The 26088-nt window shown below is 47.6% G+C and overlaps 1 long non-coding RNA gene across 1 annotated transcript; it reads left to right on the top strand.

Annotated features, from left to right (window-relative positions):
- Positions 1-22776: 22776 nt before the first annotated feature.
- Positions 22777-25676, top strand: LOC144167172 (uncharacterized). The gene is made up of 2 exons (XR_013321872.1): positions 22777-23597; positions 25260-25676. It is a non-coding gene; the product is annotated as an uncharacterized LOC144167172 (long non-coding RNA).
- Positions 25677-26088: the final 412 nt, after the last annotated feature.

The raw sequence follows: 26088 nt of genomic DNA, 5'->3' as shown, positions 1-26088 counted from the left end.
TATACCCTAGATGAAACTGCAACTCACGGGTCAAATCGAATTTCGCTTGATTTTCGCTTGATGGTAGTGTGCGCGCGGATGGACGCGGACGTACATTGGAAGGTCCTAAGATACTCCGCACCGTTACAGGCGAGGGGTAAGCCGTTTGACTCTCGGGTACTAACTCGCGATCGTAGCCCAACGGGTAAGACGACTGACACCAACTATGTCTGGTTTACCAGACACAGGCTTGAATCCTGCCGGTGCCTGTGTGATTTTTGCGATTGTAAATTATATTTGCGCACGGACGTGGACACATTGTGCGGTCCTAAGGTACTCCGCACCTAAACGCAGACGATGTCGCGCATTACCGCAATCTCCTTTCAAAACGCGCACCCGCGCTGACATCGAAGGCCTTCGTTTCGGTGGAGTGGTACACTATGTGAGCTGTTGCCGTTCTTAACTTGCACAGAAGCATATAGCGCTTTTTAAAATCAGTATTTTCAGCTTTCAAGTATTTCTTTAACCGCGGAGCTGTTGTACATGCCGTAATTTCGGTGTTACAGGAAACAATACCAAGAAAATGCGCAGCGCTCGTGAGCGCGTGCCTCGCGGCGACCGCCGAGTCCCCGGCTTGCGCAGTGGCTTTAGTAACCATAAAAAAAAAGAAAACTCCACCGCTGTTGTCAAGCACTACCGCATAATCTAATGCTTGGCATGAGGAACACGACGATATCGATGCGTATGACGATGAATACTAGTAGCACAGTGAAAAACTACGACGGAACATGTAAATAAACAATGTCAAACTTGCACAAATGTGTGGTGAAGTGTCCTTCAGTGCTCACGTATAAAAAAATCCTGCAGCTTCCCCATGGTTCAAGCCTCGCGCGACTTAGTGCAAGCTATCGCCATTTGAACTCTAGGAAGTCCACAATGCTGAGGATGGCTTTGCATCCACCATTCGCCCTGAAGAAGACGACGACCTCTTCGGTGCATATGACGACGATTACCAGCACCGCAACTATGCAAATCAACAATGACGCTGAAGCTTAACTGTGTGTCTGGCAATGCTCACCTACAACAGCTTCGCCATGCAAGTCTTGCGCGTGAGTGCAAACTTTCCCTGAATTTTTTTCAAGCTTGTTTCACTATACAGGGTGATCAAAGTTAAGTCGGCAGGTTTTTTAAAAAAACAGGCGCTTAAATTTAGGCGAAGACCACCTCTAAAGTGAGGTTATGCGCCCAGGGGGACACATAATTAGGAGGTATAGGGGCTAATTAACTAAAAGTGATTAATTAACTTTTTAGTGGCTACAGTTACCAGGCATGTCTGTATTGGAAAGTTAGACGCAATCGTGTTTCTACAGAGTTTCATTTGGCAGAATTCCTCTAGCGCATCCGCACTTCGAGATATCGTACTGCGAAGGTAAATTGTCGCTCGCATGATTACGCATGCTAGAACTCAAGCTGGCGCATAGCTCCTCCCTTTTGTACGGTGTTTCGATAGCGGTTCCGAGTACTGCAGATTGCGATAACGCCAGCCAAGAATGAATGAGTACCAGTTATCACTTTTGCCTATGCCTCCACCCCTTTGTCGAACTAAACAGAGTACACAGCAGGCACGTCACACCAAGGAGGAGCTTTGCGCCGTTGCAGACTGTCTTGCATGCGTAATCATGCGAACGGCAATTAAACTTCACAGTTTGATATCTCGGACTACAGACGTGCTAGAAGAATTCTGACAATTGAAACTACGTAGAAACATGATTGCGTCTAACTTTCCAATACAAACATGCCTGGTTACTGTAGCCACTAAAAAGTTAATTGATCAATTTTAGTTAATTAAGCCTCCGATATCAATAATTACCTCCTATTTATGTGTCCTCCTGGGCGCATAACCTCACTGTAGAGGTAGTCTTCGCGTAAATCTGAGCACCTATTTAAAAAAAAAATTGGGCCCATCTCCCCGCGAGGGGGACTCGAGTAAATGCGTCGCATAGGGGGTGGGTGTATTGCGTTAACGTTTAGTGTTTGGGGAGTTGGTGGTAGTGAATGCGTTGTATCAGCAGCTTCTTGACGTAGTTTGAATGAGTCAAGGATATAAGGCGCGTTCGTAGCCTCCCATTCTGTGTCGGCTTTGTGGCGCAGTGGGTAGAGCACCATGTACCTTGCGTTCCGCCCGCAGGGTCGGGGGATCGAAACCAGGCACCGGGTAGTATTTTTTTTTTATATATAGTGTAGGGGGAGGGGTGCGGACTACGGCTACGGAAGTCAACGCGGGTGACATCGTGAGTTACTGAAATGCTCTGCATTTAAAAACCTGTAGACTTAACTTTGATCACCCTGTATATGCGACGCTCGAGCAAGCCACAGTGCACATTGAACACGAGTGAGCACTGCGCTTGTTGAATTAAACCAATGGGTCGGCATTAGTGAAGCAGTTTAATGGGAGGAGGGGAGGGAAGGAAAACGTTTATTTATATTTTCTAGTGGTTGGGCGGCACTCCACAGAGGGCTCGTGCCACGTGCAACAGTTCCCGAGGGGGTCAGCAGGGGTGGTACCCTTGGTCCAGGGCTCCAACGGCCTCTGCTGCTTTGCGTGCCCGCTGAATCAGACCGATCTGGTCTTCACAGCAGGCGCTGGCCAGCAGTGCCTCCCACTGCTCCGCATTATAGGGTTTCTGATTTTGGGGACAGCTGTTGGGCTTTGGCATTACCGTGTGGTGTGGTAGAGTGTGGGTTTTTGTTGATGGCACAATGTGCATGCGTCTGCATATCGAGTCGGATAAATTTTACTCAGCACGTTTAGGTTTGGGAAGGTGCCTGTCTGCAGCTGTCTCCAGTCAGTGGCTTCTGCCTTCGTCAGAGATCCGTGTGGCGGAGGGTACCTTTTCCTGATACCCCTCTAGTATGCCAATGTGGCCGAGTATTCCGAGGGGACTGGTGTGTGGGTTCTTTGAGGTCGGAATCATCGGGTGCTCGGTTGGTAGTATAGCCCCGAGCTACCCTGTCCGCCTCTGTGTTTCCCTCTATTTCCACATAATCCTGTGTGGAATCTTAGGTGGATGCTCAGGGTGTTGGGGTACGCCACCTTGAGCCTGGAGGAGTACACGCAGCGCGCAGTGGCAATTCGTCCCTCCATAAAGTGCCGACAGGCCCCTTGCGAGTCGGAAATTATTGTAAATGACCGGCCCGTCCGGAAGCCTTCCGCCGCTGCCAGAGCGACAGTTAGCTTCTCGGCGTCTGTAACGATACAATGACGTAGCGAGCCACCGGTGATGATATGGAGGTCTGAGTCTATGACTACAGCCACCCTTCGTACTTTCCTTGGATCTTGTGTGGCTGCGTCCACGTACAGTTGAACAGCTGTGTTCAACTGTTGGCGCCTTTGTACCATCATAAACAATTACAATTTTAATTTCCTGCCGTAGAATGGTGTAGATACATTCCGCACACGTCTTCATTTGAAATTATTTTTATTTATGTAACAATTTATGGTGCCTGCATTTCCGACGTTGGAAGCCTAAAACGTTGTTTGGTATGCCTCTTTTTTTAGCTCCTAAAACGCGCTTTTTGATGTCCAAAAATTCTGCCTCTATTAATAACTCTTCCTCTACAATTTCCGACGTCGCCTCCAGAGTGCCTCAGGGTAGCGTGCTGGGGTAACTGCTTTTTATAATCTACATTAATGATCTCCCAACTAATATTTCTTCTTCAACAGCTTTTTGGTGATGATTGAATTATATACAATATACAACTAGTACAGCTGACCACCTTGCTCTGCAGAAAGACATTAATCTCATTAACAACTGGTGAGGTGCATGGCAAATGACCTTAAATTTGTTTATATGTAAAGTAATATCCTTCCGTAGTAAAACAACAACGGTTACGTTTGATTACTTCATCAATAACTCCAACGTGCTACGGTAATCTTCGCATAAATACCTGGGCGTTCATCTCACTTCTAATCTTTAATGGGCGACACATGTGACATGTATATCTGCAAACACGTCGAGAACAGTCAGATATTTACGGCGAAACTTTCGAAACACGCCAGATAACGTTCGCAAACACGCTTACTTGACATTTGTTCGCCCGCAGTTGAAATTCGCATCACCCATATGGCCTCCTTTGCAAACCTAGCTCATTAACCTGCTACAAGCTGGGCAAAAACGAGGGTCACGGTTCATTTCACGTATTTACAGTCGCTCCTCAAGCATCACACAAAGCATGACCTTTCATTACAACATCTAGAAACACGGTGCACAGTTACCCACCTGTATTTGCTTCATAAATTCATTTACGCATCTAGCTCCCACCTTTCCCGCATGTCAAAACGATTACACAATCAACGAAGCATCGCACGCTTTTTTGAAAAAAAAAACCAAGTCATTCAATTAATCGGCGTTGCCTCGCTCCATTTCACTCTGGAATTATCTTCCCGACATCATTGTTAACTGATCATGACACTTTCCGCGAACAACTATGGAAACGTCGTGGTCTTAAAGCATTTCATAGATCCCTTGAATTTTGTTTTTCTTTATGCTGGTTTCTCTTTGCTGGTGTTAAAATTCTTGTTGTTGTTTACAACCCCTCTTTCGCATTTATGCAATCTTTGTCAATAGTCCCCGTGTATCGTTTTGTTATTTGGAACTGGTTTTACCCACTAGGATTGTTTATCCTCTATGTATCCCCCCTTACGCAATGCTCCGTAATAGATCCAGTAAGGTATTTTTTAAATAAATAAATAAGAATGTAGAGGCACTAACACCTTTTTTTTATTTTTATGAATTTTTATAATGAGTTTTTGTTCACACGCCAAGTTTTCGTTCTACACGGGCGCGGGAACTGGGGGAGTTAGGCATATACAGCATCGCTGTAAAAATTAGTTACGTCTGAGTATAGGCGTCGAAATGTAACTTCCGCAATGTAGATATCCAGCTCAAATAGCAATTGAGTAGCATACTAACTGCTTTAAAAAATAATGCAGTACTTTAGCAATTACTTTTCGATTATTGTATAGTGCTTTGCCTCTGTACCACCCATTCCACCTTACTGTGATCTCGGTACGAATTTGCAGAGCTATGAAATACTTGCAGATAGTGTATAATTGAGTGCCAATATTTTTTTTTTAATTTTAGGACCGATTTCAACGCACTAATGAAGCGAGATGAGACGCCACTCGATAAAAACAAAGGTTTACTCTGGCAAGTAAGTTTTGAATATGCTATGTCTCCAAGGACTCGTTCGTGTAGTCTGATTATAGGCTCAAAATATGTCGCATATGTCCCCACGAGTGTATGCAGTTATTTAAATGACGATGAATGAAAGCAAGGTATGAATGATAATGAAATGGAAGTAACCGTGAGGAAATTATGACAGTCATTCGCTAACTTGGAGGAAACGTTTTTGTTTTTGCGGCGCATGTCACACACAATATAGACACCAATGTATTTGTAACAAATACGTTTGTTCGCGAACAAAATTTGTTCGTAGTCTATCGTATTTCAAATGATCATAATTTAGCTTTTCTAGAACGAAATACTGGATATTAGGTTTTTCATCCATGCTCTGGGAGTTGATTGTTGCTACACCATGCCAAACTTTAGGGCGTGCGGTCTAGTTGTGTACTTTTCATTAATCAATAGGATGAATTTTAAAAATGAAAGATTTATAATCGGCATTCATTAGTTCTCAAGTATGCAGTTGGATATGCTGGAAACTGTCGATGTATAACAAGGAAAATAAGTACCACATAACGGAAGTCTCCGACACCCAAGTCTCCACGGCTCGCAGTCCTGCAATTAAACAATTTATTGCAACGTATTGCGATCTAGTAAATGAAAATTATGGGACCATCTTATGCAGGTTTCTTCTATGCGCGCAAGCACACTTCATTTCGTTCATTTGTGTCAGAGGGTCCAATCGTGTTTGTTATGAGTAAAAGGGGCCATTAGATAAAATACAAGTTTCATTCATTAAAAAGACTGCCTTGTCCCAATAACAATAATGCCAGTTTTACCGCAAACTTAGAACAAATCTGGATATTAGGGAAAGCAGACGAAGCAGTGGTGATTCACCTTCCACATTCTCGCCGGTTTCTTATGACGTCACAGGGATTTGTTTGTGCGATGGACGGCCGCCGAGTACAGCCACAATCAAGAAACAGGAGTGTGCGATTTATACATGGCGCCTCTGTTCCGTTAGAACGTACTACTTGAAAGTTGCTAGGGCCTGTATATTTTGATATAAAATGGTTTGTATTTCCCCTACAAAGGTCTTCCCACCAGTGCATTTGTGCTAAGAGGGATATTTATGCTCTGAGACGTGCGTGTGTGCGTGCGTGTGTGGGTGTGCGTGTGCGTGTGCGTGTGCGTGTGCGTGTGCATGTGCGTGTGCGTGTGCGTGTGTGTGTGTCTGTGTGTGTGTGTCTGTGTGTGTGCGGGCGTGCGTGTGTGTGCGTGCGTGTGCGTGTGCGTGTGTGCGCGCGCGCGCGCGCGTGTGTGTGTGTGTGTGTGTGTGTGTGTGTGTGTGTGTGTGTGTGTGTGTGTGTGTGTGTGTGTGTGTAAATGCGAAGTGTACTGGCGGCAACACGCGTTACTCCTTCTTGTCATCTTTCGTTTTTGTTGTTTTTATCTCGCCACTCTTTGACGTAATCTTCAACCCGGGTTTTGTGTGTGAGCACGTGAGCATTAATGTGTGAACATCATTCACGCTTTAGTTGTCCCAGTTGGTAAAAAACGCGTCGTCCACAGATCCGCGTGACCCGTGAGGGAAGCCAGCAACCTGGTGCCGAAATTACCATTGGCTGCGGACGGACCTTCAATTAAAAAGTAAATAAAATGTTCCCAGTGCCTTCATACTTTGATATAAAACTGCTTCTTAAAATGTCTCTCCAGCAATGCATATGTGTAAAACTACCCGCCGCGATGGCTCAGGGGCTAAGGCGTTGTGCTGCTGAGCGCGAGGACGCGGATTCGATTCCCTGCCGCGGCGGCCGCTTTTCTGATGGAGGCGAAAAGCAAAAACACCCTTGTGTACGAGATTTAGGCGTACGTTAAGATCCCCAGGTGGTCAAAATTAATCCGGAGCCCTCCACTACGGCTCGCCTCATCACCTGCGCTGCGTCGGTGCGTTAAACCCTACAATCAATCAATCATATGTGTAAAGTATGGACGCATACTTTAAAAAACAAACTGGTGTACATTTTTTTGACAGCGAAGCTATTATTATCTGTTTCCCACATATTGCTCCCGTCAGCGAAATCTCGTACAACGAACATTCTTCGTCTTCAGAGCTGGAGTTTTGTGTTTCCTTCTTTAAAGGTGACGTTTGGGCTAATGTTTTTAACATCTAAGAACAGGCACATCTGCTGTTGTCTCATTATGACTGCACGGGCTGGGGAGGGGGGGAGGGAGAAGAAAGAGGCGTGCGCGGGCAGCCAGGCTTCATGCGGTCACCGATAACATGCCCGTCATGCTGGTGGGAGATTTCAACGTGGGCGTCTCACGGGCCGATGCGGCATTACTGCAGTCCTCCGTGGTCGAGTGGTTTGGGTTGGTGTGTTACACCGGCATAAAGATGCGTACGATGCGGGAGGCAAACGGACAGCCCCATGTTTCTCCGCTAGAATAAAACTCTAGTCTTGTGCTTTTTAGTCTCATCGAGCTAATTAGCTAGGATCTGTGCTCAATCGCTACTTTTAAATCAACGCGTTTTGTTTTGCGCACTCCTCGTACTGCGACCAGCTTTGCAGGTCACCCTTCCATCACAGAGTGTAAGGACACTAGTTTTTCGAAAGGCTGATTGATTGAGTAATTAATTAATTAATTAATTAATTAATCAATTGATTGGTTGATTGATTGATTGATTGATTGATTGATTGATTGATTGATTGATTGATTGATTGATTGATTGATTGATTGATTGATTGATTGATTGATTGATTGATTGATTGATTGATTCTAGGTTTAAGGCGCTAAAGCTTCCTACACATTGGCTATGAGGCGTGCCGTAGTGGAGAGCTCTGGATTAATTTCGACCAATTGGGCATGTTTAACGCGCCCAGTAATCTCAACATACGGGCGTTTTCGCTTTTCGCCTCCATCCGAAACGTAGCCACCGTGGCAGGAATCGAACCCGCGTCCTTGGGCTCAACAGCACAACGTCATAACCACTGACCCACTGCAGCGGGTATTTTCGTAAAGCTGCCTTTTCTACATAGTGTCTTGCAGTGAAGACAAATAATAAGGAAATATTGAGTTCTTGTGTGTTACGCGAAGTCACACATTTAGCAATACTAAACTCAGCTCCACAGAACTCAGGCAACTCAGCGATAAAACTTGGCAAAATTACGCAGCGGGAAGTGATGCTCTCGCATTATCACGTAATAACAGAAACCTTAGGCGCCTCTGTAGTATTTGTTTTTTCGAAGGGGGGAGCCACTCCAAGACAAATTCTTATTAATAAGAACGCTGTAATGTTCATTCATGTTCTTATGACCTCTCTAGAATATGTCCAAGACTTGCTTTGTGCTGAACAATATTCATTTGTGTGACCATGTCACCAGCTTGAAGGTCTTGCCTATAAAGGTACTTCGTGTTCACATCTTTGTTACGGCAGAAATACTTTGGAAACTGGGGCTGAAAGCGGCTTTCTAAAGCATAGGTGACCCCGAAACACAATGAGAAAAATGGACTTAAAAATAGACTAAAATCAACTAAAAAATCTACGCAAACAAATTTCGAGGATGCTTGAACTCACGCGCAAGACTTGAATGGCGGAGTTGTTATAGGTCAGCATTGCCGGACACATAGCTAAGTTTCAGTATCATTGTTTATTTGCATAGGTGCGGTGCTAGCAGTCGTGCTCATATGCATCGAAGAGTTCATCGTCTTCTTCGCGGCGAGTGGTGGATGCAAAGTTATTCTCAGCATTGTAGACTTCCACCAGCTCTTCGTAATGACTTGAGGCAGTGGTGGCGGGATCTGCAAGTCGTCTCAGGAAGGATTGACACACTCGTAGCCAAGTCTCCAATTATCCATAATGGCTTCTAGAGAATGCGGCGGCCGCGGTAACCTCTCCCAAGCAGGGGGACTTTTCAACTTTAGCCTTAGCGCTGGAGTTTTTTTTTTTTTTTGTTTTACATGCGCGGTAGCGCTTGACGACAGCGCTGGAGGATGTTTTTTTCTGCTAACGCCACTGCGCGAGCCGGGGACTCGGCAGTCGCCGCGAGGCACGCGCCCACGAGCGCTTGTCATTTTCTCGCTCCTCGGAATTCTTGCCAGATTTGTTTTGTTTTGTTTTATTTCTTGTCTGCTAAAGACTCTGCTCGGCGGTCGCCACGACGCACTCGCTCACGAGCGCTCGGCATTTTCTTTGTATTTTTTTTCAACGGTGAACTTGCGGCCATTAACAACAGCTCCGCTGTTAAAAAAAATAAAAATAAAATCCGGGGTTGCCCAAGAGATGCTGCGCATATAAAAAGGAGGCAGCCGAGGGGGACCACGAGAGGTGCGCGGGAAGTACGCCCAGGGAAACTACGCAGGCGGGAGGGCCGATTGAGCGATAATCACCCTTGTTACTTCGCGTTTCATTAGGCACTTTGTGGCCGGGCGCTGCGCCGCGCACTGTGTCATATACCCGCGCTTGTCGGCACTCCTCCGAGTGGCGTGCGGGAAGGGAGCACGCGGGGGGTAGGACAGCGGATTAGGTCGGCGGGACATGCTCGAGCGGCATATGTGCTGGCGGGTTAATCCACCTCACTCAACTTGATCGTGACGCGCCTTAATCTGAAAGGGACCGGGGCTGCGTCGCTCCCCGTGCTCGTTCGCGTCGGTTTTAATCGGCTACTTTCCTCGCTACTTCCCGCCGAGGTTTAGAAGGTGTGCACTTTCGACACGTACACGCACGCGTCTATGGAGAGCGGAAAAATCAAACAAACACGCTTCCGCATTACGTTGCAGATCGCGAAGTGAGATATTCAGGTGATGATGCAGCCAGTGAGACTACTAGCCCCGCTGATTTTCCATGCAGCACGTCTACATTTTAAACAGGGAAACGCGACGGTTTTATAGCACGCGAGTGAGAAATCGTTGGAGGCGGCGCCCTTGATCCTATCATGCCTGTATCCGCGACAGCGTTACAGTTCTCGATCTGCCGTGTTCAGGAACATTCGTGGTTTCTTTCGCCACATCCGGCGTGTGAAGCAAGTCAGCGCACGCTTCGGCCTCGAACATCAAGTTAGTGTTCCAAAGGACGACGTTTGTTTGCCTGCTCAGCACGTAACTACGTTACAAGCACCACGGATTTCCAGCCGACATTTGCGTCTTGTTGTAGCTTCAGCGCTCCAGTGCATGTATCAAAAATATATATCAAAGGCCTCTACCCCTCAACGCTTTTACTGGGATTTTATATGACAAGGATGACGTGTTTTTGATCACGCTAGAAATTACGTTATTAATGCCTGAAAAGCTCGACTGTTTAAGTTTTCTAGTTAGATTCGCAATCTATTTGGCTTCGACGGCAGTTGGTTCCATAAATGTATAATCATACTCGGAACTTCGGGCACTCTGGAATGGTCTTCGCACGTGAACACGAATGAAAAAACTGAGTTCACAACTGAAGCACTATCTACATCTGGGAGGGGCCTATGGTTTGCATCGTGTATACTGATAGAATTGGCATCATGGTGAGGGGAAATTGCTTGCCAAAATTTTTCTTGGCTACTCTTTAACATGAAAGACAAGTCGTGGGTGAAATATTTACATTTCGGTTTTCTCATTTCATAGCAGTACACTTCCAAAAAATCCTTCTTTTTTTTCAATCTGAAGGGCTCGAAGTGCGTTTTGAATTTTTGTAGAGCCGCTTCTTCTTTGTTCTATGGGACTGAAGTGTTTTGTTAAACCCCAGGTTTTCATTATAGTTAGACATAGAAATTTGAGGAACATATTTAGCCTGAAGTAATGATTTTTTCTGGGGAGAGAAGCCAGTTTCCGTTCACTGATTGGTTCGGGAAGGATGTAAGGAAAACCTGATCGTAAATAACTTCCAATTCATCATTCGTACCTTCGTAATTAGCTTTGTTGTAGTCCCGAATTCTCTTAACAGTACTATGCAATAGGTGGGACGGGAGATTAAGTGTTAGTTGAAGTACTTTAGGTCACTGAAACCATCTAGGGGTGAAATGTCACCAACAGTCTCAGGAGCGTTAGTTAAAATTAGGTCTAAAATGCTTGTACCTTGAGTTGGTTCCATAACAACTTGATACAGGTTTACGAATTCCATTGCTTCGCAGCAGCGGCAATTTAAGCGGGACCAATCAATCTCGGGAAAATTTAAGTACCCAAGCAAGAATATGTTCTCAGGAGAGCATTGAGGAATTCAAGCGCATTCGTAGGGCTGGGCAGGACCCAGCATTTGCCGGCAGAGGAGCCGAGCGTAGTGTCAGTAGATGAGATATCAGTGCACCGCCACTGAGGCACGCAGGTCAGAAACGGCGCCCATTTTGTCGTTCGTCAGTGTTGCGAGATTGCCGCGTCTACGGCCTCGCCGTTAACTTTGACCGGGTGGTTTGTACACGACCGTATATGCAGCAAAACGTACGGCATCTGTGGACACACTTCTGCTGCTGAAATACTGTTACATGCGTTATCTTTTATTCGCATTCTGAACGACGTCAGTCGCACGCAGTCGCAGAGCAGGGAGGACAAGCTAAGCCTACCCGAGTTGACCGACTAAAACGCATAAACAACAAAATGGCGGCGCCCAAGAACCGTCGCAGTCTAAACATATGTCACGTAATGCGAACTGACCAATGATTATGGCTGCGGCACGGAACGACAGGAGCAAGAGTGCCGATACTCTGCACCCTTGTCTAGTGACACTGGCCGAGCGCAAGCGACAAGCCCGCCGAGACGACGAGAAACATTTCATACCCTCCTCCATCGCCATTTATAGTGGTTTGCAACAACTTTGCTGGACATCCACTTTCGCAGGGATGGATGGCGATCAATTTTTTGGGTGACTTGACTGCTCCTAACCCACACGAGATATATTACATGACGAAAAAAAAAAAACACCCTTCGACGTTCTGCTTCCGTTGTATCCTAGTAGCCTACACGTGGTTTCGGTTCGACAGAACGTGATTCGATACACTGCTGCGGAGTTCTTCCTGCGATTCTTTGCTAAAAAAACAATACTTAAAAAAATACTTTAATAGACATTATTCACCAAAATATGACGATGGGTACTTTCAGATTGCTACAAGTATATGGGAGACAAATTTGATTGCGATTAAAGTGTTTTATTGCTCTTTACAGCAAAGGAAATATCAAGGCGCACGTAGTCGAGATATCGAGATTACTGTAAACCACCTGCCGATCGTTAACGCGCGCTGATATTTCGTATGAAGTGGTAGTTTTCTTTATTCATACAGACCCCGCGACTTCGTCCGCAGCAACACCGCCTTTTTTTCATTCGCTCTTCGTACCGATAGCTTCAGAAAAAGGTTAATACTGCAATTTTTAGGGAAGCACTTCAAGAGTTTCGCTTATCACAGGTTGTGTAAGGAGAGCGGAAACGCTTTGTTTTTATAACTGTAGGTACAGATAACCATTGTTTTGGACACTGACTAAAAAGCTTCAGTTTCGTTCGCTTAATCACCCTTTCAAAAGCGTCTGTTTTGCCCGCACTCAATAGCGTGGGCATTCGAACATTGGGCCATTAGCCACAGACGCAACGTGAAGCGCCTATGCGTGTATCGGATATTATGTTGACATTGCTTATAGACAAAAGAGGAACAAAAGTCCGATGCCACCTAAACCTTTCTCATGGGTTGTGAATGCGAAAGCACGAATATGACCAGTTGAACGTCCGAGACGTCTGAATCGTGCCTCAGCCTCGCGTTGCCGAAGGGCCTTGTCATCTTGCTACTTGAGACACTTTGCTTCGCGATCCCCGTTAACGCTTGCTACTGGCTTCGACCTGTGCCCTACGTGTTGACCCGCTGCTCGTTCCTCCCGCCCTGTAATGGGAAGGTCGACGACGGTGGTGGATTTCACCGCTCATTTATTCTCTCGTTCGGCCGAGTTCTTCCGCTTCCTTCTCTGCAGTGTATTGGCGGGGACCGGTCGCTACTGTCGAGTTCATGCTCGCGCCTTGTGGTGCCTGCTTCGGAGGAAGCCGCTTCTCTGTCATGGACGCCGGCTTTTCCGCTCAATAGGCCATCTAAGCCTTTTGCCTTAATAAAAGACGACATCAGTAGAGATGACAGCATTAGGAGACGCGCATATGTACACGCTTTCAGCTCGAACGCTTGAGAGGATGCGCGATTAGTACATGTACTTCCGTGAGCCTGTCTCTGTTCTTTCTTTTTTTTTTTTTTTTTGCTCGGTGTGTGAAATAGTATCGAGAGCTCAGCGGGTTTCGTGGCAGCACTCCCGTGCGAGGCAAAACGAATGTATCTATACCGCAAAAGAAAATAACAGAAGAAAACAAGAGCGGTCGTCTGCGTGGGCGTCCATTTACAGAGCCCGATTAGGATCTCCCCCCTTATCTCGCCCAGTGTGGCGGCTCAAACATAGTTGTCAAGTGCAGTGCACTCTTGGGAAGGTTTCAAAGATTATCGCCTCTACCGGCTCCCCGACCTACTGTGTTTTTAAAGGGGATCCCGAAGGGACAGTTGTGTGCACATCGGTCGCGTGACTCGACACGTGCCGGTCCACACGTGTCGCAGCGGTGAACGATCAAAGCCAGCGCCTACTGCATCGTTGTCGGAAACACGCCACGTGACATTGCCGGAAAAGTAAGCGCTCAGAGAGAGAGAGATAGAGAGAGAGAGAGAGAGCGAGAGAGAGATTAGGGGGGACAACTTCATCGCGGGACGACCGGTGTGTGGTTTTACCCCAGGTGGTGACAAAACCACAGCAGTGGGCCGCTAGGAGATCTTCCGGCCTGTTGAGAGGGTTATTCCCGAAGCTGGTGTCAGCCAGTCTTCCCACAAAGGGGCGCTGGGGGTAAGGCAGGTAAGCAGCTAAGTCGGAGGCTGGCAATCCCAGTATGGGTACTGTACATAAGGTTGGGTAATACCCCTGCTACTCTAGCGCCCGAATGTCATTTGAACCAAATGTCATTTGACTCAAATGCGAAGTTGTGCTGCTCCACTGGATCTTAAAATGCCATTCGGCTCGAATGACATTGCAGCCAAATGAGTACCCAGAGAGACATTTGGGCTCTCAAATGCCATTTCTAGCCCTCTCGCGCACTGCGTTCCTAGTCAGCATAAACAATACATTACTGGCGTACTTAAAACAAACAAAATATTCTTAACGGTGGGATTTGGTTTACTTCTCGTTCGCTTAAATCGTGATATCAAGATGTAATAATTCAGTGCTCTCAGCACCAGTGCGAGCGAGCGAGAAATCACTGTGGCCAGACAGCAGAAAAAACCTCGATTTCGATTCAGAACTAAGCAAAAACCGTACCGAAGCTTACGTTATTCAAAATTTGTTATCATTTTAATGCCAAAGACTGCCGCTAAATTTGATTGTTGCAATATTGTGTAAGAACAAAGCTCGACAGCAGCAGCGCCATGCAACACGGGGAGCAATTGTTAAAGCTTTCAAATGCCATCAAAATTTTAGTGGAGCCGGGCGGATTCTCAATGGCATTCGAAGCACCCCATTTGAGTCAAATGACGTTTAGTTTAAATGACATTCGGACCCTAGTATAGCCGGAGTATAAGGCTGTTAGATGTTACATGTCAGGGTTTCGAGAAGATCCCTAGTGTGTAGTGCATGCGGTGTGGAGTGAGAAGTACGAGGTTTGAGCTTTGCGTGAGATGTGGCGTTGTATATTGGGACGCCATTCCCTACTCCCGCACTCCAGCGCGGGGTGATGTCAGCAGGCTTGCCGATTGAGAGCGTTTTTGGGGATGGAATGGTTCAAACTTGACCAGAGCATGCAGGGGTGCGCGAAAAGCTATTTCTTATGCGCATGGGCTCAGGCATTGCCGGCTAGGTGACCGTGGCCGGGGTCCTGCAGCGTAGTCTTGCAAAGGGATGAATTTGGACCACTGGTGAGAGCTGTGTGTGGTGCGAGTATGCGTGGTCTCTCAAACGGCATTGCGTAGCGCGTCTTAGGGGCCACTAAACACAAAAATAAGATGCCTGTGTGCTCAAGGCTGATGACACTTGCTTTGTCTATATCGAATCCTTCAAGAGTGGTACTAGCTTGCTTGCGCATTCGCGGAGGGGTCCGCGTCGATAACGCCATCTCCAGTAGAAATCCAAAATGGCGTCCGCGAAGTAGACCAGCGTGTTTAATGCTATCCCACGTTGAAGTCTACGGACGAAGGGGTACTCAGTGTGCATATGGTAGGCAGTAGGACTAGGGAGGAGGCGGCGGGTGGGAAGGGTCCCTGTCGGGTAGTTTTAGAGGGCGGGGAATGTCCTATTGGAGCGGGGAGTGGCCGAGGCTGCACGTGGGACGGGCTCACAGCATCGAGCGTGTTGTGAATGTCCGGAGGAAATATGCCGTTTTGTGTAAATTTTCATGCGCGTCTTGGTCAGCACTGGGATGTTTAGCGGCATTGTTTTTTCGGGCTAACTCGTCACCTCATTCTCTGGGAGTGCCAACAAAGCCCACATCGCCCCTCAATCCTCAACCACTCTCGCAGGCAGTGGGAGCTCTTGCCCCGACATGTGCACGCAGCTATTGCTAGTGGAACGGGCGAAGACAGCCGGCCCTACTAACGGAGTCTTGGACTGAAGACCCCGACTGCGTACATGCTCGCTTCAGCCCTGACTAAATTCCCTCCCCCGATGGAGGCGAAAAGCAAAAACGCCCGTGTGTACGAGATTTCGGCGCACGTTAAAGATCCCCAGGTGGTCCGAATTAATCCGGAGCCCTCCACTACGGCGCACCTCATCGCCTGCGTTGTGTCGGCGCGTTAAACCCTACAATCAAATCAATTCCCTCCCCCTCTCCCTCCGCCGCTCTCTCTCTCTCTCTCTCTCCCTCTCTCTCGCCACGCGATAAGTAGCGTGTTTGAATAGAGTAAGTATACGCCGTCAGAACACTCTAAGGCGATCCCGTGGTTCAGTTTCACCGCAATGCACTCGACTGACCAATCTATGCCGCCAACAAAGCAAACTTGGAGAATGGCAGCAAGGCGCATACCATTTCTCTCGAAGGGGCAATGTGCGCTGTGGCATTGCGCAATCCAAACGTCATGCTTGCATTGCGGGACGCCGCAGCGCAGACAGAGCTTCCGAGTCAAATCATACGGTCGACATCGTCACTCGCCGAAATTTCATTCTTGGATGCATGGATTAGTTACGGTGCACTGGGGTGATGCTTAACCACGAGATTGCCCTAACATGAATGAATGAATGAATGAATGAATGAATGAATGAATGAATGAATGAATGAATGAATGAAAATTGATTTTCCACTAGCCGCCCGGAGTGACCACACTCACAACGGATAGGATAAATAAAGTTTTTTCTTCCTCCTTCTCCACGAGCCGACAGCAAGAACCTTGTACAGGTGGTTTTCCTGTGCAACCAGGCACGGTTCTAGTTACTTATTTCAGAACACAGTGGTTTCGCTCATTTACGGCATAGTACACTGCACTAAACAATCACCCCTGCAACGCCTTGCACCACTGAGTAAATAAATAAGTAAAGAATGCATACGAAGAAGACCAACTCAGTTTTATTGCGGTGTAGATTCTGGCGCCAACGCAATATATGGTTTTCGATGTTGGCATTTCAGTACTGAACAGGTATGCTGTTTGAAGCAAATAGGTAATTAAAGGTATCGTACATGGTGTAATACCACATCACTTGCCAAACAGTTTACAAGGCGTTGTATGAAAGCGCGTTTGATTTGGTCGCACACCAAAGGAATCGCAAACGCATAGAAAGCTGGGAATAAGAAAAGTAAGTGCGATCATTTAAATTGAAACGAGCTCTATTTAACCTCAGCGCCCACTTTAACATCACTGCAGCTGGCATTCGGAAACTATTTATTTATTTATTTATTTATTTATTTATTTATTTATTTATTTATTTATTTATTTATTTATTTATTTATTTATTTATTTATTTATTTATTTATTTATTTATTTATTTATTTATTTTCGGGCGCGCGTAGGGCGATATAGAGGGGATTGGCTTGTACAAATTGAAATAGTTGAAGAATGCAGTGCAATATAGATGACAGTGGAACAACAGAATTCAATTTTAAAGGTGTAGCGTGCTGTATACAAACGGGCGTGAAACTGCGTGTAACGACGTCAAAAACGAAACACGGCATGCACACAACTGATAAAGAGAGGACCCAATTAAGACGCGTGACTTGGTAATAATAGCGCAAGTAAAAGAAAAAATACGTCGCCTGGTCACCAAAGACAGCGAATAATGGTTAGAGAACCAGTTACGTATCATCGATGCCTGCTGCGCAGTGAAGCGAAAAACCCAACGTTGTGAGCACCGGACGGTTCTAAATCTCCCCGTGCCTGCGACTAAAGGAAAAGAAAAAAGAAAGTATGGGTGGCATGGGAATCGAACCCAGGAACGAGCGTTAAAAGGTAACTTTCTTTTGTTTTTTATTACATGGAAAACAAACGCAATTTATGAGTTTAAAGTGGAATGGCACACAATTTAAGCATTCTAAAACCTACTTTACAATTTTAATATATCCAACCCTCGAAAGTTGGCACTAAAAGCTTGGAATGTCCACCCCAGCAAAGTTTACACTAAAAGCACGGGAGAATGTGTACCCGTCATAAGTTCGCCTTATAAGTCAGGGAGGCAGACACACGCATGAATGAGGTGAAGCCATTCTGGGCGCTCACTCTGGGCAGCGTACATGGTACACTCCCATGGAGATTGTTCCTTAAAAAGCGATTTCGTTGACCGGGGAGGTTCCGAATGACGGTCAATCGATTGGAACTTCCACATACTGAACATCCCCTTAAGAAGAAACAGATCATGTGGGACAGCACTGCTTTCTAACAGCGGAGCTGTTGTATCTGGCCGTAATGTGTGTGGCGTAACGCGTTAAAAATACCAAGAAGTACCAAGACCGAACCAGTAAGATGACCCTGACCTGGACCCCTGCCCGGACTGGCTAGGAACGAATCCACGCACAACGTTGCTTGAGCCTTCGCCGACGCAGCGGACGCCAGTTTAGCCGAGGAATTAGTCTCACTGTCTGGCAGGGACAGACTAGTGTGATACAGGGATATCATCAACTATATACTATCGGCTGGCCCGGGCCCGCTCCCGACCTGTGCATCCCACCCTAAAGGAAAGCCAGCGCCCCTCGCCTCCCGGCCCCCGCGGCGGTCGAGCGGACGGCGACGGCGCGGGCGATCCGAGTAACCCGCGCGGCCGGCCGGGCACGACGCCTCGGGCTCCGCCCGCTACGTAGCGCAGGTAGTTAGACGAGGTGCGGCGAAGCCCTGCGTGGCCTGACCCGCACCTTTCTCGCAGGACGAATCAATACAGGTCATTTCTCTCTCTCTCTCCCACCCTAACTAATCGACAATCTGTGGTCCGGCGACTTGTTCGGACAAACTCATATCCGAGCAGGATTGTCGTAGCTACTGCTACCTAGGGCGTTACCCGCCAAATGCCACCGTTTCCATGAACAAGATTAATTAGCCCACATATTATGGCTGTTTCCGCAGGTGGCAATACTATGTGGTGATATTAATAACAGTGAGTAGTGGGCTATTGGGCAGCTCCAGCCAGGCGGATGAACTCTGAGCCGTCCAACCGAAGACGCTGCCAGAGACCAGGGGCTCTTCTTAGACGACGCCTAGGTACTTCATTTGGCTACTTAATAAAGATGTATTCTCTCTCTCTCTCTCTCTCTCTCTCTCTCTCTCTCTCTCTCTCTCTCTCTCTCTCTCTCTCTCTCTCTCTCTCTCTCTCTCTCTCTCTCTCTCTCTCTCTCTCTCTCTCTCTCTCTCTCTCGCTCTCTCTCTCTCTCCTCTCTCTCTCTCTCTCTCTTCTCTCTCTCTCTCTCTCTCTCTCTCTCTCTCTCTCTCTCTCTCTCTCTCTCTCTACCCACCCCACACGAACCACGCTTTCGAGGTCCACGCAAGTGTGCTTTCCTGGATTAATTGAAAATTGTTCTGGCTTCCCGTGACAATATTTTCCGGCTACCATTTGTGATGCTGTTTTGATTAAGATAGCCGCGAAGTTAACATATCTTCCCGACACTGGACATGACGGAACATTGTAAAATCTTGATCATATGAGTGTTTCGCCTGATTGTGTTTGTGCGTGTCACGGGTGTTTGTTTTTTTATTTATGTGAGTGTGTAAGCGAATTTTTCGTGCCACTTTCACTGCCGTCCGGCGTAGCAAGTCATGCGGCTGGTTTAGCTGATCTCGCCGCTTCGTCAGAGAGTTTCCTTTTCCTTCTCCATGAGGCTACCATAATACAGATTCGTAGCATCTGAGTACGGGGTTCCGAATGGTCTTCGGACTGCTCAAATATCGATGCAAGGGGTTGGCCAATGACGATGACTCCGGAACGGGTATCGAACGCAGGGGCGCGCGGTGATAGGCACGTAACTGAACCACCACCATACCCCAAAGCAACACGGAACACTGCTGAAGAGATACACTAAAGTCGGCTTACGCGCTTTGAATGCGTAAGCGTTATGACCCTGGCAATATTTTACAGCTACATCGAGCGTGAGTCAGGGTAATTCCCTGAAGCAACCGTATACTGATCTTTAGCTCCGAATGCTCTTCACAATGGTCATATACCTACTCGAAAGGCTATTCTCCATTTCCAACTGAGCTGCGATGTCAGCATCCGCCCCCCCCCCCCTTACCCCTCCCCCCATTTCTCGCATGCTATATTCCATTCCCATGTTACTACTACTATCCTGCACTTTCGGCGCGATGCGGAAGGTAGATATATTCAAGGTGGTAGGCTGCTGCCTGGACCTACACCGACCTAACAGATACCAAATCACCATAATCTACGAAAATAGGGCATAGAATTTATCTGAGGAAATATTTTAGGGGCGAAGCACCTTAGGACCTCGCTTTGTCCGTGGCTTGTCCCTTGGCGTCCATGTACACAGTGTTGCACATGCGCTTGGAGCATTGGATTGGATTGGATTGGATTGGATTTGGATTTGGATTGGATTAAATTGAATTGTATCGGATTGGATTGGATTGGAATGGTATATACTGTACACACGCGTTGTCACTCATTTAGATGCGTGAGTGGGCAATGCCACGGGTGATTTACGGTAAGAACGATCCCCAGTGCTTGGCCCACTCGTGATGATTCACTTCGCGGAGATGCGTGAATTTTTTATAAATAAACAAGGCAAGAAATTGATACAACCGATGGGGCTCGAATCCCGGACGTTGGCGTCAGAACCCGCGACTCTACCTCAAGGCCACGAGGCCTAACAGCGGACTCGTTATAGCAGTTGCTCAAGATAACAGCGGAAGTGTCCAAAGCGAACAAGTAGATGGCGCTAGGTTACACAGGAAGCGCCTGGCTTGTACCGAGGTGGGAACGGAATGTCGCTTCTCGAGTTAGCCTTCACGGGGAATTGGCCGGGGAAGATGACAGTGGTCGTCAGAGGTTCAAGGCCCATTTACTTATTCCCTCGCACTACTTCTTTTGCATCCAAGGCATCTTGGCCGTCGTCTATGGCGCCCCATTCCTGAATCGGCCTCTGCTTTAGATCAAATAAAGTTGTTGCCTCCTCCTGCTTCTCCTCAAAACCACGTAAGCAGACTTAAGTGACCCCGTAATTTTATTGGGCAGAGTCGGCCGCAACTACTGGGAGGATGTATGAGCATGATACTATGACAATGTCGTGAAGCCTGTATGATTTTGGCTAACCCTGAAGTGAAGAAAAGCGGAAAACGCAGTTCCCTTGATATATGTGCCTGTACAAGCCACTTGTAAGCGGAGCAATTCATAATTCTTTCCTCGTTCTGAAAGCCCTGGAAGAGCGCCATCATCCTTCAAGTCTGTCCGTACCTCGCACCATGCAGGCCCACGAAGCGGCTAATTTTTTCTCTTGCAAGACCACCAGTTTATGTCTTATCTCTGGGGTATGAAACGAATGAGGAGGAAGCGACGGCAACCAGGAAGGTATTATGGCTAGACAAAGCAGTGGCTACAGTCGACGCGGAAAAGGCAATCAAGGCGATCAGCTGACTGTGACGGCTGCCGCAAAAGTGCCGTAGTTCTCTCGAGAATTTTGACTAAGCACACGCAAGCACGCGCTCACGCGCACACACGCACACACACGACATCCACTGGCATCAGCGTGGCCCCACTTCCAGATTACACTCGGTCACAACAGATATTATAATGCAGTGCAGTTGAAGTAGCGCTGCGGTGTGCATCATATTCAAACTTAGTCTGAATGCGCCAAGCCTGGTCTTTAGTTGCGGGCTTCAACCCACCGCGGTGGCTCAGTGGCTAAGGCATTGCGCTGCTGAGCCCGAGGTCGCGGGTTCGATTCCCGGCCGCGGCTTCCGCTTTTCTGATGGAGGCGGAAAGCAAAAACGCCCGTGTGTACGAGATTTCGGTGCACGTTAAAGATCCCCAGATGGTCAAAATTAATCCGTAGCCCTCCACTATGGCGCGCCTCATCGCCTACGTTGGCGCGTTAAACCCTACAGTAAATCAACTTGCGGGCTTCAGAAGACATTTAACGCGGGCGAAATGCTTACGTAGGCGGAAAATAAGTTGCGGCTGCCACAGTAGCGACTTCAACATCACGCTGAGCATCATATTGCGATCTGCTCTGCCAGATCTTATTAAACAAACTAGGGACGCGTCACGGGGGCTCAGTTTGTTGAGGCCGCTGAGCGAGGTGATTCGATTACCGGCGGTGATTTTGTTTGAGCAGACAACCCAGGTGAAGCATACACTCTAAGAAATCGGGGGAGTAGTTGAAGAGTCCAACAGTCATTGTACTCCTGCAAGCGTTGGCGCGCTCCCCTCGAAAGCTCCGGGGAGTTGGATGTAATGTTCGCTCCCATGAGGAGGAAGAGCAAAATTGACAGCGTACTCTTCCCGTGCGCGGCGGAGTGCAGCCCCAGTTCCGCTCCCGCACCAGTGAAGAGTAAAGCTGCACATCGTCTCCTCTCTCCAGTACGAAGAGTAAAATTGCAATTTCATTCTTGTCAAGTGCGGGAGTAAGCATGGAGAGGCACTCCTACCATTTATGCACACCAACTCATCAGCGATGTTTTATTTGCATACGTATATATTATATAAAGCAGTTGTGTAAAAAGCGCCCGAGTACTTCCGCCGCACATTCTAAACGTGCAAGAATATGAATTCATGTAACGATTGCTCGCAGCGTTCAGTGACATGAATGGAGCAAGCTTAACAAAACTAAAAAAACGCATGTCTCGATTTGGTTTCGTTTCTTTGTTTTGTTTTTTTCCTCTGTAATGGCTTCGTTATCGACATTTAAAAAGTTGTCAGACTATGCATCATAAAAGGTGCGCACCACGGAGGAAAGAATACTGCGCGCCGATTTCAGCGATTACGCCGATTACACTGAGGGCATCCCAGCGGCGGTGGCGCGGCGGTGGACGCCGCGTCTCCGTAGCTCAGCCCGACGAAGATACGGCGTACTACCACGGTGGATTTTCCGCCACGCGATCTCGCGTCTACGGTGAAAACCGATACAGGCGGTGCACCCGCAAGAACCGGGCGAGCGACGACTGATCGCGCCAGACCGTCATGTCCCGCCAGCGCGGAACACAGGCTGCGCTTTGTAAACCATGTGCTACGCACGAAGTGGACTTTCAAACAGACGCTTCATCCAACATGGGAAGTTCGACCTGCCCTTATCGTCATGCTTGCTTGAACACAGTACCACGCGTGCTCGCATCGAATAGGAGAAACCAGGTTTTGAGAATTAAAGGTATAATTATTGAGAAAACTGAGGTTACAGTGGATCAGGACAGAAGAGCACGGGGAGAAAACGTCTCACGCGGTGCGCAGGCGTGGGGCGACTCTCCTCGGCGAACAGCACACACACGTGACACGCCCCAGGCAAGACTCCAAAGCTCTCACTCGTTGGTATAAACATCCGGCCGCGTTCGCTGCGACGGTGGCGGTATCAGGTGTTTCGTGCTCCGGGCTTGGCCTCTCGGCAGGCAGCCGGTGTCTGTTTTCGTTTTCGCCTTCTCGGCGCGAGAATTATCCGAAGCTTCGGAGACGGCTTGCTCAACATGGGAAGTTTGACCTGCCCTTATCGCCATACTTGCTTGAACGCAGTGTGACGCGTGCTCGCTAACTGCTTGCATGCCTGTGCGTCAGCGTTAGATCACGAACACGTAAGCAAGCCGTATATTAGTTCGTTCGTGCGTGCGTGCATGCGTGGAACTAGTTTTTATTTCGGACGGACATCACAGCTGCGGCGGCGCAGAGGCCGATACCGGAACTATATGCACTGTGTAGCAATGCGCGCGCAAGCCGCCGGGCCAGCCGGTGTGCAGTCGCTGCGTTTACAGGCTTCGGGCCTTAAGCTTGGGATCTTGGGATGACGACCATGGATTTATCTACCGGACGAAGAAATGCTGGCGGGAAGTGGAGGTAAGCCATTAGTTAACCTGGTATTCTTATCTTGTGTATTTAGCGAAGGAGAGTTGCTCTCTAGCTTCGGTCCGCGGAAGCGGCTAACCCTAATGTTTTCGTCACTCATTTTGACCGTTGCTTATATTTGAAGGGTGGCTTTTGTACCCGTGTGCAAACAGCGTCGAGTCTTGCACCGTTTCAATCCCTTTGATTCGTGAAGTGTTGGTATCCTAGCCGAATGTTTTCGCAGGTAAGAAGCACGGTCGCGCGAGTAGTCGCAGTGCTACCCTGTATTCTTAGCTCGGCGGCTAGGGTTAGAGTGGCTGCCGTGCAGTAGCTGTGGCTACCTGCGCGGCTCCAAAGAATTTCGTACAATAGGCTGAGTGATAGGAGCGCATCTAGCGCGTGGAAGTCACTAAAGTTACAATGATTTTAGTTACCGCCGCGCGTACTGCAGCAGACTGAAATCCTGTCCAGACAGGTTTTTTGCGTTTTGATTTGTACTCTTAGCTCGGCGACTAGGGTTAGAGTGGCTGCCGTGCAGTAGCTGTGGCTACTTGCGCGGCTCCAAAGAATTTCGTACAATAGGCTGAGTGATAGGAGCGCGTCTAGCGCGTGGCAGTCACTAAAATTACAATAATTTTAGTGACCGCCGCGCGTGCACCAGCTGACTGAAATGCTGTCCTGACAGGGTTTAGGTTTTTTGCGTTTTGATTGAGGGCAGGATGGACGGAGATGGGACTTTTCGGGGCGTACGCCCCGCACTGTTAAGGGGTAACTACATGCGTCTAAGCCGATGAGCGACGCGAGAAAACTCACTCATGGGGTACGGCAAACAGGTATTGTGGGCGACACAGACAAAATTTTTTTTACACAGGCCGCTGACGGCGGCAACTGCGGCAGGCGACGGGCCGTCGCCGCAGCGGGCTTATACCGGCCAGAAGCAGCCCACGAGCGAGCGGCAGCAGCGACGACGAATGGCATTGGCAGCAATGCATTTTTTTTTTTCGTTTGTCGCTGTCGCCCATAGTGTTTGTTGTACCCATTACGTTACTTTTTTCGCGTCGGTTGTCGCCGTCGCTGCGTGTGGTTTAATGTTCGAGCGTTCTGATCGTTCCATACGAGCCTATTGGTTCTCATCAGATGTTGCGATCTGCAGCGTGCATGCAACGAAGCGTACTCGAGAATGAAGAAAACAGTAGCTATATGACCCATAGCAACTTTTACACGCTGTACTTGTGAACGTATAATGGGCCGTACGTTGCAGTCGGCTGAGGGCAAAATCCTATGCAAATTAATCATGGATTATAACGTTACAAAAAGAGTTCTCTTTACTTAAATTTTGTGAAATGTTTTTATACCGGGAACGATAGCGGGGCAAACAATAGAAGCTACGTACACGTAAGCACTAATGGGTTTGGGGCGCATTGCGTAGGCAGACAGCTGTAGGGCGCGCTGTCTGACATGACATTGGCCAAGTGGCACAATGAGCGCGGCTGCATCCAAGGTCACCGCACATTCGCATGTAGACTTGTGACTGCGCCAAGCAGTATTGCATTCCAATACGGGTTCAATGCGTTCTCTCGGCGCAAAAACTAATCTATCACGTCGTGAAACTCGCAAATTTTTTTTTTCATTGTAGAACTTATCTTTGCTTTCCCCCTCTTTCTTCCTATGTAGGAACCACGGGAAGACGGCACTTGCCCGAAGATTTTTTTTTTTTTCCTGAAAGAGAACGACATCCCCGAGGCGTCAGCAGGAGTGGCCGTCGCATTCAAGACACTTCTCCTCACATCCTTGGACATCGTGGATGAGTTCCCATTGCTGCTGTCTGTGTTTTCAAAGGGGAAGCGCACCTTCTTGCTTCTGTAGACGTTACTTCGGCTCGAGCACGGTGCCCTGGTCGGTACTGTTCTGAAGGCCGCCACCAACATTATGAAGCATTCAGCTCGAACGTGTTTGCTTTTAATACCAAGTTATGCCTTTTTTAAATCTTACTAGCGCATCCTCATTTGAGAACCACCCGCCTAAAAAACCCAGTGGGAATGTTTCCGGTGGTTTCCTATTGTCCCACCAACATATATCTGTTGCAAAGTTCCCGTGTCAGTGGCTTTGTATCTTTGTGTTGATTGCACCTTGTAATGCGCTAATAGTAATCCACGCTGAATAGTTTTAGTCCAAGATTTTTGTTTCGCAAAATTTATTTGTAAATGTTTTTGATGTGTCCTTTCCAGTCCATGTGAAGCACTCCCTGATGTACTAAGGCCACTTTGTTTTATGTTAATACTGTTAACTATTTTCCCACTGCTGTATTCCTACTGACGTTTTCGTGCTAATGCCAGTACCTTTTTATTTGTGGGTGTTGTCATTTTTATTGTCTTAATTTAATGTTTGTATTTCAGTGTTATCAATTGCTTTGCTGCATATTTATTTGTGATTGTTTCTTGGATGTATCCTAATAGGCGCTACGTCTCCTGTGTGCGTGTGGAGTAAGAACCGTTTTTATGCT

This window comes from Haemaphysalis longicornis, unplaced genomic scaffold (assembly GCF_048455015.1).
Source record: "Haemaphysalis longicornis isolate Haplotype H1 unplaced genomic scaffold, Haemaphysalis longicornis Haplotype H1 scaffold_1, whole genome shotgun sequence".
NCBI classification, from domain to species: domain Eukaryota; kingdom Metazoa; phylum Arthropoda; class Arachnida; order Ixodida; family Ixodidae; genus Haemaphysalis; species Haemaphysalis longicornis.
The sequence above is the reverse complement of the archived record's forward strand: the minus strand, read 5'-3'. Positions and strand labels throughout refer to the sequence as shown.